At 47.1% G+C, this 19107-nt stretch overlaps 1 pseudogene; it reads left to right on the forward strand.

Moving 5' to 3' along the window:
• Positions 1–710: 710 nt before the first annotated feature.
• On the forward strand, positions 711–829 carry LOC136646657 (5S ribosomal RNA; annotated as a pseudogene).
• The last annotated feature ends 18278 nt before the right edge of the window (positions 830–19107 follow it).

A 19107-nucleotide genomic window follows, 5' to 3' on the forward strand; every position in this document is an offset into this window, starting at 1 on the left:
CCTCCGCCTTCCCGTCACACCTCCTCCCCACCCTCTCTCTGCCCTCTGCCTGTTTACCCCCTCCCCAGAAGTCTCCTCCCCGCCTACCCTCTGCCTCCGCTTATCCTGCCGCGGCTTAGTGGTGCCTTACACCTTAAGGCATGTTTGTGACAGTGTGCGCCGGCATTAAGCCGGTGCGTCGAGCCCAGGATTGGGCTCTTAGAGCTATAAAAGAAATGTATTATAGACTTTATATCTCAATGGTAGAATGGAAAGCAATCAAAATGTGTGCTTAAAAAGTGCATGTGAGTTCACGGACCAAATGAATCTAAGCACGTTTTAATATAAAATATATAAAATTTACTCATCAGAAACCATTGCCCTCATCCCCAAACTCATCTCAAACCTATTTCTCCGAAGGCTGGCCAAGGGTCCTTCTTATCTACAGTGGTCCTTCTTATCTAAGGGTCCTTCTTATCTACAGTGGCCATCAGTGTTGTGTCAAATCCGTGGATAAAAGGTCAGTGTATAAAAAGGTTGGACATGTATAGTGGAGGCTACAATCCTAACAGCACTTTCCTGAAAGTAAGCCCATTGAACAAAATAGAACTTACTTCTGAGTAGACCTGGTTAGGATTGTGCCCTTAATCAGAAAGCATGTACTCTCCCCCCCCCCGGCCAACTGCATGGGGGGGGGTTGTTCGGAGGAAGTAAAAAAAGCTGATGCAAAAATCTAAGCAACTGTTACCCTGCACATGCCCGATCTCGTCTGATCTTGGAAGCTAAGCAGGGTCAGGCCTGGTTAGTACTTGGATGGGAGACTGCCTGGGAATACCGGGTGCTGTAGGCTTATACCATAGTCTTTCGAGACTGAAGGTTGCCAAGCAAAGCAAAAATCTAATACATCCCCTCTCCATACTTCTGGGTATTGTCCAAAGAAGGGAGGCAGGCATAGCCTCTATGCGGGGCCTGCCTAACAATGAGGGCAACTGAAGCAGTTGTCTCAGGCAGCGCATTGGTATGGGGGGTACCCATCTCTGCCTTTTTTTTCCACTGCCCCTTCTTCTCCTCCCACTTCCTGGATTGGAAAAGGAAGAGGGGGACATAAAGGAAGGGGAAATGTGGAGGGAGAGAAGAGTGCTGAGCCAGGGCATTGGAGAATTGGAGGACAAGAGCCTGGCATGACATTGAGTTAAGGAAGGGCTGCCTCTGGCATGCCACCTCAGACCGTCAGGAGGTCTGAGAGAAACTGATCCACGTAGGACTTCTAGGAACCCACTGTTCTGTGGTCAAGAGGTTCAAGCATCTTCAGCACACCTGCAGCTTCATGTGCCTCTGAACCTCGCTTTCATTACCTCCGAGCTAAGAGTCAATGAAATAATGTCACTGATGGGGATGACAAGTAATGGGGCAGGCTGTAGCCTTCACACAGGCATCTATCCAACCACTACTGGAAACTAGATGAACCCTCAGTCTGAAGTAGCACCTCTCAGTGGGGTCTTCTTGACTGTGAGAGTGAAAATGGAATCACAGCAGATTCGTCATTGAAGGATGATAACTTTCCAAGTGTGACTTAAATAACTTATCCTGCTGCAGATGTTGTGGTCTTTCAAATCTCCTGCTGCCTGTCTAAACAAATGTGGACCAAAGGAGGCTCAGATGTAGGCAAGTTCTTTTATTCCACTGGTGCAACGATGGATCCTTGAAGTTTGATGCCTATCTATTAAAGCAGAGAGAGGATGATATTAAACAACAACAACCACCACAATTCATGAAAAGGAATTTGTATAGTCTTTGTCTAATTTACTACTGCAGACCAGGGGAAGGAAAAATCCAACCAAGCTCTTTTTTTTATGCAAATATGTTCCAGTTGAAAGGTTTTTGCCAAAGCAAATTACACTCCATTTGTTGTAAATAAGAATGGACTCTTCCAGGAAAGGTTTGTCTGTCTCGGTCAAGAGGCCCATTTATCATTGCTCCACTGTTCTGAGCCGCCTGCCCTCGCAGGGCGAGGTGTCTCTGGGTCTGAGCGTGCATACGGCCACCGAAAGGACAACTTCTTGCCCCAAAGAAAAATGGATCAAGGAAGATGTCATTAAAGCTAATGAGAGCCAGGACAGCTGCAGCTCATTAGGGCTTGCCTGAGGGCCAAATGTAACGGAGACTTTTAAATATACATCATAGTCAAATAAACAACACCTTATTTGATCGGCAAAGCTCATATCAGTTTCCGCAAAAGGGAATTATTATTATTTCCCTGTTATTATTAATCTGCCTATCATGTTTGCTGGGAAAAGGCTGGGTAAGGGATCCCGTCTCCAGGACGGTGGGGGTTGAACCCAGGTATCTGGGGATTCTAGACGTGCCTGTAAAGTGGTGATGATGGAGACGTTCATTCAGCCTAGCCCCATTTCTAGAAGACCCTGATTGCAGGTAAGCCCACTCCAGATCTATAGGGAAATACTGTTAGAAGCCTGAAGAACAGGGAGACGTTTTTACTTTCAAAGTCAAAACCAGTCCCTTGAATTGGGCCTGGAAATGAACCGGCAGCCAGCATAACCACTGCAGGAGTGACCCAACCAAGTTGAGCCGCCAAGCCCCATGTAGAGCACGTTGCAAGAAATCGGCTCTTGACGTCACTGAGGCATGGGCCATTTTGGTCAGGTCCAAATGACTCATGTAAGGCTACAGCTGGTGCCCCAATCAAAACCAGGCAAAAGCTTCCCTAGCTGCCCTCGAGATTCAGGAGCAGTAGTGAATCCAGGAGAGTTCTCAAGCCGCTCCTGCAGCTTGAACCTGCTCCTGCAGAGGGAGTGCAACCCCATTCAGAACAAGTTAATAGTCAACTACCTGCAGTGTGGTTGCCTGTACGCATTTAATTTCAGCTTATTTTACTGCATCCAGTTCTCAACTGCCTCCAGGCAGTGGTCTAGGATCGCAGCAGACTCCCTATTTGATGGAAAGAAGAGACAAGAGTGGAGCAATTTCTGTGTATTGGTGACACCAAATCTGAATCTCCAGATGGCCTCTCCCAGGGGTTTCATGTAGATATTAAACAGCATTGGAAGGGGGCCGAAGAGAACCCTGTGGTACCTTGCATGTCTAGAGTCAGGGTGCCAAAGACGCACCCCCCAGTTTCTGCACCACTTCCTAGTAACAAGGACATCACAGAGCAAGTGAGGACCCACAGAATAGAATGCTCCTCCTTGCACATAAAATACAACATGGCAGGGAGAAGCGTTCCACCCAAGCTTTCTCCCCATCATATTAGGACCCAATCCCATCCAATTTTCCAGCACTGGTGTAGTAGTAGTAGTAGTAGTAGTAGTAGTAGTAGTAGTAATAATAATAATAATAATAATAATAATAATAATAATAATAATAAGTAGGTATTTATATACCGCCTTTCTGGTCATCGGATTACTTCTCTGACTTTATTCAAGGTGGTTTACATAGGCAGGCATTTCTAAATCCCTCAAGGGGATTTTTACAATCATAGAGGTTCTCTCTTTCAAGAACCAACAACATTTCAGAATGGATCTTCCTGGTTTGGTCTCACTTCTGGCCTCCAGTACTTCCACGCAGGCTGGCAAGCCGCTCCGTCTCTCACATGGAGGGCAGCCAAGATGCTTCTTGCTCACACCAAGAGCAGGTGGAATCACTCAGCTGGGCTTGTCAGCTGCTTCAAGTTCTCACCCTTCTCAGCCATTCAGGGAGCTGCTGGTGTCCTTGAACTGGCGACCTTCTGATGTTATCTTCGGGCTAATGGAGGCTCTACCCTCTAGACCAGACCTCCTGCCCAAGGTAAGGGAACAAATGCAGCCCCAAGGTAAGGGAACAAATTCTCCCATACCCTAAGGAGGCTTTGTGCTGCCCCACCACAAGATGCAGTGCATGCCTCATTGGCACAGCTGCACAGGCACTGGAAAACTGGATAGGATTGCGCCCTTAGTTGTCTATGCATCTGCATCTGTTGTGAGTTGTAAGATAATTCAGTCATATCTGCCCTGCACAATATACTAAAGTGGTTTGACCAAGATTAGGTTTACCTAATTAGCAAGAATTAAGTTGTACTGAAGAGAGCAAGCATGATCTCTGGAGCCTCATTCATGGAACTGAAAAATCAGCAGGCCATATTGAAATCTTTTAAATAAATAAGTAGATGCCCTGGGCCTGGTGGTGGTGGCAGTGGAACACATCCCATCCCAAAGATGATCCATTTTGCTCAGTGAGCTGGCAGGTGTTGAAACATTACACAGGCCTGCAAAACTGAGGGTCAGAAAAGTTTTTCCCAAACTTTATGGTGGTTTGATATGAATTTGGGGTGCTGATTCCAAAAATGGCACCCGTTTTGCCCTATCGCGTCTAGTTTTGGAGATATAGTATAGCCTCATTAGTGAATGGTTCAAGCAGCTTCCTCACGAGGAAGCTATGCTGTGTCTCCAAAACTAAACGTGATAGGGCAAAACTGATGCCATTTTTGGAATCAGCACCCCAAATATACCCAGGAATTGGTGTAATGTTTAATGAAGCAAAATGTGTGTTGGCCTGTGTTATCTGCAAACACACACACACTTGGAAATTCTAAGGTTCGTCCTACAGGGTCAACTGTTTTGGGAATTGGCTGGAGTGATTTTGAAGAATGCCAGTGTCATTGCTGCTGGCCACAATAGCAAGATTACTTATGCTCCTTATCCCACTATAAGAAGAACAAAGTTCATTTGTTCCTCTGCAGGCACTGATGACTGAATAGCTTGACTAAGGAAGACAGTGACAACTCTGGATGGAGATTGCAGTCAATCCTTCTCATCCCTAACATGAAATTGTTTGCCTCTGTAATTGATAGAGGTGTCCAGAGAAGGGACTGAAGGCCTCATTTGGACAGCTTGTCAATGTCAGGATTGGGAGAGAAGCACCCCTGATAGCTGTGGTGCATGTCTGTGTGTTGCTCCAGTGGTGTAGCTCAAGGGGGTGCCAAGTACTAAGTTTTGCAGAGGACCTCACCACAGTGTGCAAAGCACTAAGTTTTGCAGGGGAGGGTCTGCTTGCACGCTGCGGTGAGGCTCCCTGCAAAACTTAGTGCTTTGCACCCCCTCTAGCTATGCCACTGGTTTTCCACATGTTGAACCAGCTGGCATCTCAACCAGCTATGTGGGCTTGCTAGGAATGAATGGATTCCCTCCAGTCTGTTTCTTCATTGTTCCATAAGGTCTGCTCTGACCTTATTCCCTTTCTCTTGAAATCCAATTTAACTAGGGGAAGCTCAAAAATTAATACCAGAACTGAAGCATGTGAAGTTTGCCGCAGCTTTTGGTCATCTGCATCTTTCCCCCTGCTTTGTATTACTGACATGCATGTGCAGGCTGATCAGGGGCAGTGCAACCCAGCATGCTGCCTCTGCATGTTACTAAAATGATAGAGAGACAATTAGAATCAGAGCTGTGCAAGGTTAACCCCTGCATTTGTTGAAGTGTTTTCCTATTGTGTTGGCAACCTTCAGTCTTGGAAGACTCTGGTATCGCGCTCTGAAAGGTGGTTCTGGAACAGCGTCTAGTGTGGCTGAAAAGGCCGATTCGGGAGTGACAATCCCTTCCACACCGGGAGCAAGTGCAGTCTGTCCCTGGTCTGTCTCCCTGGCTATGGGCCTTCCTTCTTTGCCTCTTAGCCTCAGACCGTTGGCCAAGTGTCTCTTCAAACTGGGAAAGGCCATGCTGCACAGCCTGCCTCCAAGCGGGACGCTCAGAGGCCAGGGTTTCCCACTTGTTGAGGTCCATCCCTAAGGCCTTCAGATCCCTCTTGCAGATGTCCTTGTATCGCAGCTGTGGTCTACCTGTAGGGTGCTTTCCTTGCACGAGTTCTCCATAGAGGAGATCCTTTGGGATCCGGCCATCATCCATTCTCACGACATGACTGAGCCAACGCAGGCGTCTCTGTTTCAGCAGTGCATACATGCTAGGGATTCCAGCTCGTTCCAGGACTGTGTTGTTTGGAACTTTGTCCTGCCAGGTGATGCCGAGGATGCATCGGAGGCAGCGCATGTGGAAAGCGTTCAGTTTCCTCTCCTGGAGAGTGGATCTTATGGCTTAGCTGTTTTGCTTGCACAAGGCCCACATTCAATCCCTGACATCTCCAGTTAAAGGGTCTCAAGCAGCAAACTGGGGAAAATATCCTTATGCTTGACACCTTGAAGAGCTGCTGCCAGAGTAGACAATACTAGACTAACTGGACTCAATATACTGTACACACTGTACTCACTCACCATAAGGAGTCCCAGATCTCACCGTACGGTTGGCCATCATAAGCCAGTATGAACAAGTTTGCTCTGCTTCTGGAAGATGTTCAGACTTTGGTGCATCTCCAGTCTTTGCATCCCATGATTAGCCCTCACTGATATCCTTAGATAGTTTCTGAGCAATGAAATTGAAGGGGAAGGGTGGGAGGGGTGTCCCACATTTGGAATGGAACAGGCCCCATCTGCAGTCATCACTTGATAACCTTCAAAGGCAGGAGAACCCCGAGCAGCACCTCCATTGTAATGAATAAGCAGGCTTCTGTAGGAGAAGGTGGTCCTTTGAGCTGCTAGTTACCGAGTCGTGGAGATTGAAGGCAGGTCCGACTCCACCATAGAATCTCTGTGGGTTAAATTACCAGGCCTGAGGAGTGATGTAATACTGGGGGCGTGCTATCGTTCTCCAAACCAGAAACTGGAAGGGGACCTTGAAATGAGGAAACAGATCAGGGAGGTGACAAGGAGGGACAGGGTTGTAATCATGAGGGACTTCAATTATCCTCATATTGACTGGGTCAATTTGTGTTCTGGTCATGAAAAGGAGACCAGATTCCTTGACATGCTAAATGACTGTGCCTTAGAGCAGCTAGTCATGGAGCCCACCAGAGGACAGGTGACTCTGGATTTAATATAGTGCGGTACTCGGGACCTGGTTAGAAATGTCAATGTTACGGAGCCATTGGGGAACAGTGATCACGCTGCAATGCGTTTTGACATGCATGTCGGAGGAAGAGCACCAGGCAAATCTCTCACAAAAAGCCTTGACGAGCGGACTTCCCTCAAATGAGGAGGCTGGTTAGAAGGAGGTTGAAAGAGTCCAATCTCTCCAGAGTGCATGGAGGCTGCTTAAAACAACAGTAACAGAGGCCCAGCAGAGGTGTATACCACAAAGGAAGAAGGACTCAGTTAAGTCCAGGAGGGTGCCCGCATGGCTAACGAGCCAAGTTAGAGAGGCTGTAAAGGGCAAGGAAGCTTCCTTCCGTAAATGGAAGTCTTGCCCTAATGAGGAGAATAAAAAGGAACACAAACTGTGGCAAAAGAAATGTAAGAAGGTGATACGAGAGGCCAAGCGAGACTATGAGGAACGCATGGCCAGCAGCATTAAGGGGAATAATAAAAGTTTCTTCAAATATGTTAGAAGCAGGAAACCTGCCAGAGAAGCGGTTGACCCTCTGGATTCCATAGTCAGGGCAGGTCCTCTTATGGACTGAGAACTGGTTGAAGACTAGGAAACAGAGAGTGGGTGTCAATGGGCAATTTTCACAATGGAGAGAGGTGAAAAGCGGTGTGCCCCAAGGATCTGTCCTGGGACCGGTGCTCTTAAACCTCTTCATAAATGACCTGGAGACAGGGGTGAGCAGTGAGGTGGCTAAGTTTGCAGACGACACCAAACTTTTCCAAGTGGTGAAGACCAGAAGTGATTGTGAGGAGCTCCAGAAGGGTCTCTCCAGACTGGCAGAATGGGCAGCAAAATGGCAGATGTGTTTCAATGTAAGTAAGTGTAAAGTCATGCACATTGGGGCAAAAAATCAAAACTGCACATATAGGCTGATGGGTTCTGAGCTGTCTGTGACAGATCAGGAGAGAGATCTTGGGGTGGTGGTGGACAGGTCGATGAAAGTGTCGACCCAATGTGTGGCGGCAGCAAAGAAGGCTGATTCTATGCTGGGGATCATTAGAAAAGGTATTGAGAACAAAACGGCTAATATTATAATGCTGTTGGACAAATTGATGGTAAGGCCACACCTGGAGTATTGTGTCCAGTTCTGGTCACCACATCTCAAAAAGGATATAGTGGAAATGGAAAAGGTGCAAAAGAGAGCGACTAAGATGATTACTGGGCTGGGGCACCTTCCTTATGAGGAAAGGCTACGGTGTTTGGGCCTCTTCAGCCTAGAAAAGAGACGCCTGAAGGGGGACATGATTGAGACATACAAAATTATGCAGGGGATGGACAGAGTGGATAGGGAGATGCTCTTTACACTCTCACATAACACCAGAACCAGGGGACATCCACTAAAATTGAGTGTTGGGAGAGTTAGAACAGACAAAAGAAAATATTTCTTTACTCAGCGTGTGATTAGTCTCTGTAACTCCTTGCCGCAGGATGTGGTGACGGCATCTGGCCTGGACGCCTTTAAAAGGGGATTGGACAAGTTTCTGGAGGAAAAATCCATTATGGGTTACAAGCCATGATGTGTATGTGCAACCTCCTGATTTAAGAAATGGGCTATGTCAGAATGCCAATGCAAGAGAGGGCACCAGGATGAGGTCTCTTGTTATGTGGTGTGCTCCCTGGGCATTTGGTGGGCTGCTGTGCGATACAGCTAGCTGGACTAGATGGGCCTATGGCCTGATCCAGTGGAGCTGTTCTTATGTTCTTAAGTTATGTGAGCATCATCAAGTTGGCTACTGGTTTTTGGTTGGTTACTAATTTGTTGGGTAATCTGTATTGTTATATAATCAAATACGTAAAGTGAATGGAGGTGACACCAACCATAGCGATACTACTGCAATTAGGCTGTGCATATGATGTTGTTGATTCTGTCTGGTCTGGTACAAGAGGAGGACCATCATGGGGGTGACGTAATGAGCTCTCACACCAGGAGACACAAACCCTAGCAACGCATCTGATCACAGCCTCTTCAGAGGTTTCCCCAGGTTGGGAGCAAGGATAGGTAGACAGGTTTGAAATGGTTTTGAAGATGTAGCGGCCATTGCTTCCAGGTGCTGAGTTAGGCTTGCTCCTTATAAAAACTAGGGAGATGAAGGTGGCATGGCATTTTTGCTCTCTGTGGCTCATCAGATGAGAATAACTATTTATGAGGAAGGACTTAAAGCTTGGCATTAATAAGTTAAATGTTCTCTCTTGCTTCCTCCGCGGTGCACCTTTAAGGCATTAGAGAGGAAAAAAATAACCAATCTTTTCTTGATGTGTTTGCCATGAAGCTAATTGTTCCATCATTTTATAGTTTTTCAGCCACCTGATGAAAAATGGGAACAGTCAAGAGGCAAAGAAACATGGCTTTATAGTCTCCAGCCATGAAGCAACTTGGCAAGAGCAGGCTCCTGCATTCCTGAAACTGCAGAAAAAATGTTTCTCCAGTAAAGTCTAAGGAAAGGGGTAAGAGCAACTACAAGCCATTATTCTTTTGTTTTCAATTGGTAATAAGCGCATGTTGAGCATGTCCTTGAGAGCCCTGCTCTGCATCACATTAAATACAGGAAACAAAAGATTTGGGGACTGTGGAATGACCTCCAGAGTGTGTGTGTGTGTGTGTGTGTGTGTGTGTGTGTGTGTGAGTGAGAGAGAGAGAGAGAGAGAGAGAGATCTTTGGTGCTCCTTTCCTGGACCTTTAGGGCACAATCCTAACCAGGTCTACTCAGAAGTAAGACCTAATTTGGTCACTGGGGCTTACTCTCAGGAAAGTGTGGTTAGGATTGCAGCCTTATAGCCCAATCCTATCCACACTTTCCTGGGAGTAACTATGAACCAAATCCTATCCAACTTTCCAGCCCTGGTGTACCCATGCCAATGGGGTGTGTGCTACAGTCTCTGGTGGGAGGGTAGTTATGGAGGCCTCCACAAGGTAAGGGAATATTTGTACCCTTACTTTGGGGCTGCATTGCAGCTGCACTGGCGCTGGAAAGTTGGATAGGATTGGGCCCTAAGGAAGCTCAGTTTGTTGAGAAAGACCTTTGCAGGGCTGGTTCCAGGTCTGAAGTAGCCATAGGCAAGGTGTCCTCTGGTGCACATGTTGTGTGGCCCTCCTACAACTGACAGCAGGAGGCTGTTCTGCCAAATATCTCAACTCCCTTCTAATGCCCGCTTCTTGGCTAATTAATAACCCCCTTTCCCAAGAACAACAGCTGTGGTGTGCAAAGGAATAAACACAGAACTTCTTATCTATAGCAATTAACAAGAATTTATTGCTACAAACACAGACACTCCCTGCAAGTCCTCTTGTCCAGAGGCTTTCCCTCCCCTAAACTCCACTTAACTCCAGGGGTAACGTCTGAAGCCTCCAGTCCAAGTCCAGTGTCCAAAGCACAGTCCAGTTTTCCCAATTCAGTCTTCTGCAGCAGAGTCCCTCCTCTCCAGCAGTGTTCTCTCCAGCAGAGCGTCTCCTCCAGCAGGGTCCTGGCAGTCCTCTCTTCTGTGTCCTCCAGCAGAGTCCTGGCAGTCCCCTTCTCCCATAGGTCTAGGTCTGGGTCAGGGTCCGGTTGGGTCAGCGTCCCACTCTTGGTCCTGGGTCAGGGTAGCCCTGTCTCCTTCCAAAGCTGCCTTTTATCCTTGTCATGATCCAAATGCAGCTCAGCTGTGAGCTACCTCATTAGCTCCAAATTAGGCTCAGGTGAGCCATCCCTTCAGTCTATGTCCATTCAAAGTCCCATCAAGGTCAAATGAAGCTCAGGTGTCCATCCAGGTCTCCATTGGCCTTGATTGATTACAGCTGTGGAGCCAGCCCTGCCTTTCCCAGAGGTGTCAAACAGCTGTCAAAACAGGGAATCGCTGTCAACACCACATCATCCACCTGATGATCTTCTGATCTTCCATTACAGAGGCTTACTTGGGCAACAGGGGGTCTCTTCTATTCCTTTCAGTGGCTGCAACTTGGTGGTCCTGCAATGAAAAGGCACCCTGAATCCACCCCCCCCCCCAATCTTCTCAATCTGTCACTGATGCAACCCACATGAGGTGGCTGCATGGATGAACTGGCAGTGGGCAGGCTATTTCTCTTCAACAGTTATGTTTGTGTGGGCCTCTCAAAACCTTGGTTTGTGCAGGAAAGCCCTGCCCCCCCTTTTGAGAAATATAGCTCTGTAGTGCTTGGAGCAAGGCTCCCTTAGCTCTGGAGCTGTATAACAACCTCCCCAGAGAAGCTCACCCAGCAATTCCAGTTTTTTTTTCAGTGTTTGGTCAGGATCTTTTTGGTTTCTCAGGCACTTGATGGCCGTGTAATATTTCCATTATTTATGTTTGCTTCCTTGTGTATTGGTGATTTCTTCTAAATGTGTTTTGTTCAGAGTATTTTTATGACTGCACATCACTGAGTATTTTCGATAGGAAGGCAATTAACATATTTAAAAATGCTAGATCACAACCTTCTATTGATGTCATGCCCCCCTTGTCAGCTGAGGCTTGGGGTGTTTTGCAAAATACAATGAATTACAACCACAACTCCTGGTGCTGCATCATCATTTAGCAAAAAACATATATAATCAAATATAAAAATCCTGGAAAAAACATTAGGAAGAAAGACAGTGGGGGAAAAAGGAGAAAAGATAAAAAGAAAACTGTTTTTATACGCCACACTAACAGCCGAATCCTAAATAAATTCCCATGTGGTGATTCAGCCGCGCTGGCATGGGCTATGGATACTAGAGGTCTCCTTGGGATAAGGGGACATTTGTTCCCTTGCACCAAGTTAAGCCCCAGCAGCTGCTATGAGTCAACCTGGACATGAGCCAGCGATATCGCTGGTGCAAGTTCAAGTTTATCTGTACAGATGGATGGGTCAGGTCCAAAAGGGGGATAGGATATGGCATGCACCAACACCACCAATCCCATCTACCTCCCAGCCCAGATCTCCCCTACCCTGATTCCCCCACCCTAACCTGCCCACTCCCCGCCCCTATGCTGAACTTACCTGGTCCGGCAGGTGTCTTTCACTCTGCTAGGGAGCACTGGAAGGCTCTGGCCTTCCCAATGTGCATGGGCTACTAATGTTATCTCAGAGTGCTTTAGTACTCTGCACTAGAAGAACATATGCTCTGCTGGTGCACCACCCGGTTAGGATTGTGCCATAAAATTGTTTTTCTATACTTTCTTCTTGTATTTAAGTGTGCTTATGAATGTAGACATGCAGCTTGCTTTTTTTCTACCCGGAGAGGAACCAAAGGCAGTCCCCACACACCTGGGATAAAGTGCCAGCAAGCGCAATTCTTTTGAGTCTCCGCCGCCCCCCGTTTTACATCTTGAGCACTGCCTTTGCCCCATGCTGTCTTCCTGCACTGCAGCGATGCTCAACAGAAAAGGAAGAGCTGTGCATGTTTTTCTGCTTAATGCGATTAACAAAATTAAAGTTTTCGGGGAGAGGGGGAGGGGAAGAACTTTTCATTTTCCTTTTATTTGATTAGATATATTCCCACTGCTCAGCCTGCATAAATGAAACCCAGACTCCGCTCCATTGTTCTGAAGCCCTCTGAGAGTGCGTTACCTTTCAATCTCGCACACTAATGCGTTTATAGTTAACGTCCCCCCCCCCCCACACACACACATCACTTCCACAATACTGAAACTTCTCCCCTCAGGCAGTTGCAGGGAAAGAACCCAGAGACTTGATTAAAGCAGAAGTTCCCCTAGTAATAAAAAGCTTGGATTCCTTAGTGTGGGGGCCAAAAATATGCGCAGGCTGGAAAGTGGCATATGGACGACCGGGATCTATACGCTTAGCCAGCTAGTTGTGAGGTGGGCATCTGGATCTCCTTACTGTAGGAAATAAACCTTGCAGCAGAGATGCTCTTCCAGACCCTCCTAATTCTGAGAGATCAAGATGAACGTTTCTCACATGCTCTGACTGTCCCCAGGCACGGTTAACTCTATGTTTTGGTCTTTGACTTTGGTCAATCACTGCCCCTACTCGTTCCCTTTTGGGAATGATTTGGCAACATTCTGTTAGTAAGAGCTTCTAAACTGTAGCAGAGCTACAGGGGTGGTGGTGTGGTAAGTACAGGAGGCACCGCAATGTGCCGTGTAAGCTGCCCCTCTCACTTGCCCTTGGAGCCATTAAGAACATACTGTTGGCAACCTTCAGTCTTGAAAGACTCTGGTCTCGCGCTCTGAAAGGTGGTTCTGGCACAGCGTCTAGTATGTCTGAAAAGGCCAATTCAGGAGTGACAATCCCTTCCACACCGGGAGCAAGTGCAGTCTGTCCCTGGTCTGTCTCCCTGGCTATGGGCCTTCCTTCTTTGCCTCTTAGCCTCAGACTGTTGGCCAAGTGTCTCTTCAAACTGGGAAAGGCCATGCTGCACAGCCTGCCTCCAAGTGGGCCGCTCAGAGGCCAGGGTTTCCCACCCGTTGAGGTCCACTCCTAAGAATATAAGAACATATGTTTAACTCTGCTGAGCCTTTTCAGCTCTCCATAATTGGTGAGCAAAAGTCAGGTACTCAGCTGTGCCACATGATACACTCCTCTTTTGCCCCAGAAACGGATGGGCCCCAAATGGAACCATTGGCATAAATGGCATACAAGCCATTGGTTCCATTTGGGCATGTCGATGAGCTTATTTGGAAAAGGGAGTTAAAGGGCCTGATTTGGCTCAATATTTCATTCATTCCAAATGAATGAACACCTCTACTGCTCCCCCCCCCCCCGCCCGTGTATAAGCTCGTGTGTTTAGGCTTGTGACAGTTGAGCACATGTATGTTGGGGAGCCTGCTGCCTTGTGCCAACTGTGCATTCATTATATGTGTGGAGGACGAGCCTTGTGCGATATTGCAGGGGAACTGTTTGTGGAAGGCAGGTCAATGCAGAGTCAATGAATATAGCAGGCAATGGAGAACCTTGGGCAATGTGGAAGAGGTGGGACTTACACAGTGGTCCTTAGCATGAGAGAACAGGGCTGTCACAAGCATGTGCTAAGCAACAAACAAAGAACTGCTTTGTGGAGGAACAGAATATTCTTTGGAAAAGATTCACATTGGGAACATCAATCCTCGTGACGACAGTGTTATGCATGTGTTATGAGCATGTTCCTGTTTTCACATGTGACAAGCTAGAGAATATGCTGCTTCTAGGACAAGCTTCCAACCACCATGGTCCAGGCTTGCTAGTCATCCGCAGAGGATACCAGGCAAGTGGTGCACCTCTTGTGCAGGTGTAGCTCCCTGTCTGGATCTAGCAAATCTAGACTTTCTCCGTAGCTTGATGGATGACATTCTGAGAACCACATGCACAATGTTCTCTAAACGTGGAGAAAAGGGTGGGATGCAGTTCTTTCTCTCTTTTCTCAGTGCGTGGTCCTGGAATGAGTCAGTCTCACACCTTTTGCTCTGTCCCCTGGCCATGGACCTGCACATACCCTCCATGCTCCAGCATTCCATGCTCAGGAGGCGTGGCTGATTCTCTTTCCCTCCAAGAAGGCTGAAGGTGCTTTATCTGCAGCAGATGGGGAAATGATGATTTATAAAGTGATAAAGTAGAGGAGGGACATGAAGAATGACTGGTGCATGGGAAGAGTCAAGCATTTATTTATTTATTTATTTATTTATACACCTGTATATTTATTTATTTATATTAGTGTATATTAATATATTTATTTATTTATATATTTATAATATATATAATTTTATAATATATATTTTCTATATTTACAAGATTATAGATTTAGGAGTGCATTTGGTTTCTCATATTACCGTTATATAGCAGCCGACGCTGCACTGATAGGTAGACTTGGGCTGTACTTCGGGAAGCCCAGTAGACCTGGGCTCCAAAGACTTTTCTGGCTGTTGCCTCTCTCCCCCTGCCCTGTTTTGCCCCCTCCCCATCTCTGTTCTGTCCACAGTTATCACCCCCCCTCCTCTGCTCTGTTTCATCCTTTCCCCTCCCCCTTTGGGAAGGGCCCAAAAGAAACTTTGTACGCCCTGTTAAAATTCCTCTTGGAGGCCCTGCCTGAGACTGCACATTCCATAAGGAGAAAACTAAGGCTGCAATCCTAACTACACTTTCCTGAGAGTAAGCCCCATTGAGCAAAATAGGACTTACTTCTGAGTAGACCTGGTTAGGATTGTGCCCTAAGCTCAAGAAGCCACTTTGTGTCTCCAGCTGTATTCATTCATTATTATAATTTGGACAGAGAGTAACTGTTTAGCTTCTCCAAAATATATCAGAGCTGCTCCATATTTCAGCCACTTCGCCACATTTCACCACTTCTGGCGAGAGCTGCCTTCCTGCCAAATGTCTAGAAATGCGCTTAGCTCCTTCCTGGTCCATGAAGGTCTCCTTGGATGGCAAGGAGTATCCTGCTACTGAGAGGGGAAGCTTCAGTAGCTTCAGCCACAGAGATATATCACCCACCTCCATCTCCATCCAAACCAAAGGTGAAGATCAACCGCATAGGACAAACTTCTCAGATCCTTAGTTCAAACTAGGTTCAGTACTGTGCTCTACTTGCCACAAAGATTGCTGCCTTGAAAGCCAGGACCAGAGAGAGGAGGAGCTGTGGCAAAGAAGGACTCTCCTGATGTCCAGGTGGACATCATTGCACTTTCCAAACTCATGAATATTGAAGTCCATGTGGTTTTGGAACCACATGTTGTAGATGGCGAATTCTTTGGTGACAGGGAATCATTTAGTGATTTATTTTGCTTTGTAAACCATTTTGTGGACTTCTTTTTGTTGAAAAGTGGCATATAAATATTTGTAATAATAGCAACAACAACACTAATATTCTGTGGCACGAAACCTATGGAATAAGATGTAATGGAAATGCGCAAGATCCCTCGAGGAGATAGGGCAGCGATTTTCAGCCTTTTTCATCTCACAGCGCACTGACAAGGCCACTAAAATTGTCAAGGCACACTATCAGGTTTTTTACAATTGACAAGGCACACCATGCTGCCAGTGGGGGGGCTCACATTCCCATTGGCCCTACTAATATATGACCTTCCCCAAATTCCAGTGGCACACCTGTGGACCACTCGCGGCACACCAGTGTGCCACGGCACAGTGGTTGAAAATGGCTGAGATAGGGTGTGGTATCAACAGTGGCACCTTGATCTAGCAGGCAAGCATGGGGTTAACACCAGGGCCTGAGATTGCAGTGAGTGTACCGAACAGCTGCAGCCATTTAAAGGCAATAGGGCCTTCCTGAATAAAAGCAGCAACTGCAGGAAGGAAAGGGGGTGTGGGTAGTAGTAGGAGGAAAGTTTGGAGGAAGGAACTGAACTGATGGATTAATATGGACAGAGGTACTAGTGGTTGATGGACTACTAGAACTACATTGTTGGCAACCTTCAGTCTCGAAAGACTATGGTATTGTGCTCTGAATGGTGGTTCTGGAATAGCTTCTAGTGTGGCTGAAAAGGCCGATTCGGGAGTGACAATCCCTTCCACACTGGGAGCAAGTGCAGTCTGTCCCTGGTCTGTCTCCCTGGCTATGGGCCTTCCTTCTTTGCATCTTTGCCTCAGACTGTTGATGGACTAACTGACTAAAGGAAAGATGGGGGAACGAACTTTGGAGACTGCTGGAGACACTGGAGATTGGTGTGTGGCTGCCACACCCAAGACCTGCTGAGGACCAAGGTGTTGCTGTAGTGGTTGGAGAATCTGCTGTCAGGAGAGGGGAGGAAGGAGGACCTCTGCAGGTTGAACAGGTGAGCTACCCTGGTGGTGGGGTCTAGCAGTCCTGCAGTGCAAAACTACGGCCATTGTTGGGGGACAAAGGAGAGCTAATTAGCTTAAAGTGGGCATAGGTTCTCTAGGTGAAGCTTGGACCAGGAATTTGGCAAACCATAAGGAAATCCACATGAGTTTTGCATTCTACTATGTGCTTATGCTGTGGAAAATACTGCATGTGAATTTTTAAGTTGGGAGGTTCCTTGCTCAAATCTCACCTTGATCATGAATTCACTACATTATTTCAGGCAGTGGTGTAGCTAGAAGGGGTGCAAAGCAGTAGGAGTAAAACAGAGGTTTTCGAATCCGTTTTGTTCCCCTGCTTGGAATGGCTATGAAGGGGAGGGGAAGGGCCGCTTGCATGCCCATGTGAGGCTCCCTGCAAAACTTAGTGCTTTGCACCGCCTCTAGCTATGCCACTGGTCTCAGGCAAGACACTTTACGAGGCCATTGCCACAGTTAAGGATGTTTGATCAAAATAAGTTCTGATCAAGCCAAAAGTTTGATCAAGAGAAGTTCTGGTTCAGAACTGAGGGATTATGGGAGGGCCCCTCAAAAAGGCTATCTTGACTCACCTCTTTTCCCCGTTTGTGGTCTTGACATATTTTGGTCACATTTTCCTCCTCTCCCATAACTCCACAGAGTAGGAAGCATTGCTTTCCCATGACTGGCTTCTGACCAGTGCTTAACAGGATGACGTATCTGGTGAAGCTAGATTGGTTTTGCCAAGTTTTTCTTTGGCTCCGTTAAGTTATGTTAACTTGGTTCATCCCATTTTTCTGATAATTTATATGATGAAGATTAGCTGCCTTGGATATCCTCTGTGTCAAAAAGGCAGGGTATTTTCATGAAGACATAATAGCTGTTTAAAAAATATAATGCATTATATAGTGAGTGCTTGCAGAGGAGGCTATGCCTAGGAGGGGTGGGGGGCAATGGTAGAGGCAGGTGGTAGAGGGGCTAACACTACCCCCTGCTATGGTCGCAATCTGGATTGAACCTCCACATGTGCTATTTACATAAGAAAAAAGATTTTACTGAAGCCAGTGGGAACTTTTTCCTGGTGTAAAATCTTATGTGTAGGAGATCTATGACCCAGACTGGGACTGCAGTGGCAGGGAAACTTTAAAGCCCCCTTTCTCTGCCCTCATCTTGATCCAGATTGTTCCCATGCATTACTTGCACAAGACAACACAAGCATGCCAGGGCAACAATGTTTGGCCCTATGACACCCTATAAAGCCCAGTTGAATAAAAAAGTCAAAAGACATTAAGGAATGTGCCAGGCAAGCCTCTCTAGGATGAAAGCCCCACAGAGAAGGCCCTATCATGGGTCACCTCCCAGCTGTCCCCAGTCATCAGGGTGGAGCCATAGAAGGGCCTTTGATGAGAATCCTGGAGCAGGTTCATGTTTGAAGAGATGATACTTGAGGTATGCTTGCAAGTTGCCAGGGTCAGACTCAGTTTAGTCATGTGAACTGAGTGGAGTGATGGGGTCTCTTGGGACTCCAGGGGATGGGGAGAGAGAGATACGGAAACATGAAGAACACACTGGAAAGGGTGTGTGCGCATTACATTTAGTACAGGCACTTTCCAAGTTCCACTCCAGGCTCAGGAGCCTATGATTCTATGGAAGATCGTGGAGGGAAGAGATGCACTGTTAGACAAGCACTAGAAGATGTGGCCAGCATGATGACAAAGCACCATGAGTTGAGATGCAGCTGATAGACTGAGGCCTCAAGGTGATGTGAATTCACAGCCAAGGTGATGGGAGGCAGCCAATAGGCCAGGGTGCCAGAGTGATGCAGCCATGACAGGGATGCACCACTCAGAGGGGCAGGTCCAAGATGCCTCTCAGGAAGTGGGAAGTGTAGAGCTTTCTGATTGGTATTTGCATCTAGTGTGGCAGTGACCAAGAGGGACTTCTCTGAGCTTCTCCAGAAGCATGGATTTGCAAGATTAGAAAGGAGGAGTATGTTTCCATTTTGCTCCCCCCTCTCGGAACAGCTCCAAAGGGGAGGGGAAAGGGCTGCTTGCATGCTGCAGTGAGGCTCCCTGAAAAAATTAGTGCTTTGCACCCCCTCTAGCTATGCCACTGGAAGGGTGACCATGGTTCCTGCAGAAACGGCTTTCCCCTCTGGTTTCTGGCTCCCTACCTGGAGATTTAACTCCACCCCCTGGAGAGCTTGAAGTTAAAATTATGAAACTTTGGGTCAAGCCCAAGTCCTGGCAGCCTTTGAGTTGAAGGAATGATGTGGTCAGCGCTTTCCGTGGGGTTAACAACTCCCCCCCTCCTTGCCAGCGCTTGATAACCTCGGCGACCCTTTAATAGAACTGCAGGGATGTTGACCGAGATACCATGATGAAAGAGGTCAAATGCAAGCAGGGAACATGCCCATTTTAAATTAGGTTTTCCCCCTCCATCCGGGGAAGCCGCACC

The sequence above is a fragment of the Tiliqua scincoides genome, chromosome 3 (genome assembly GCF_035046505.1).
Source record: "Tiliqua scincoides isolate rTilSci1 chromosome 3, rTilSci1.hap2, whole genome shotgun sequence".
NCBI lineage: Eukaryota > Metazoa > Chordata > Lepidosauria > Squamata > Scincidae > Tiliqua > Tiliqua scincoides.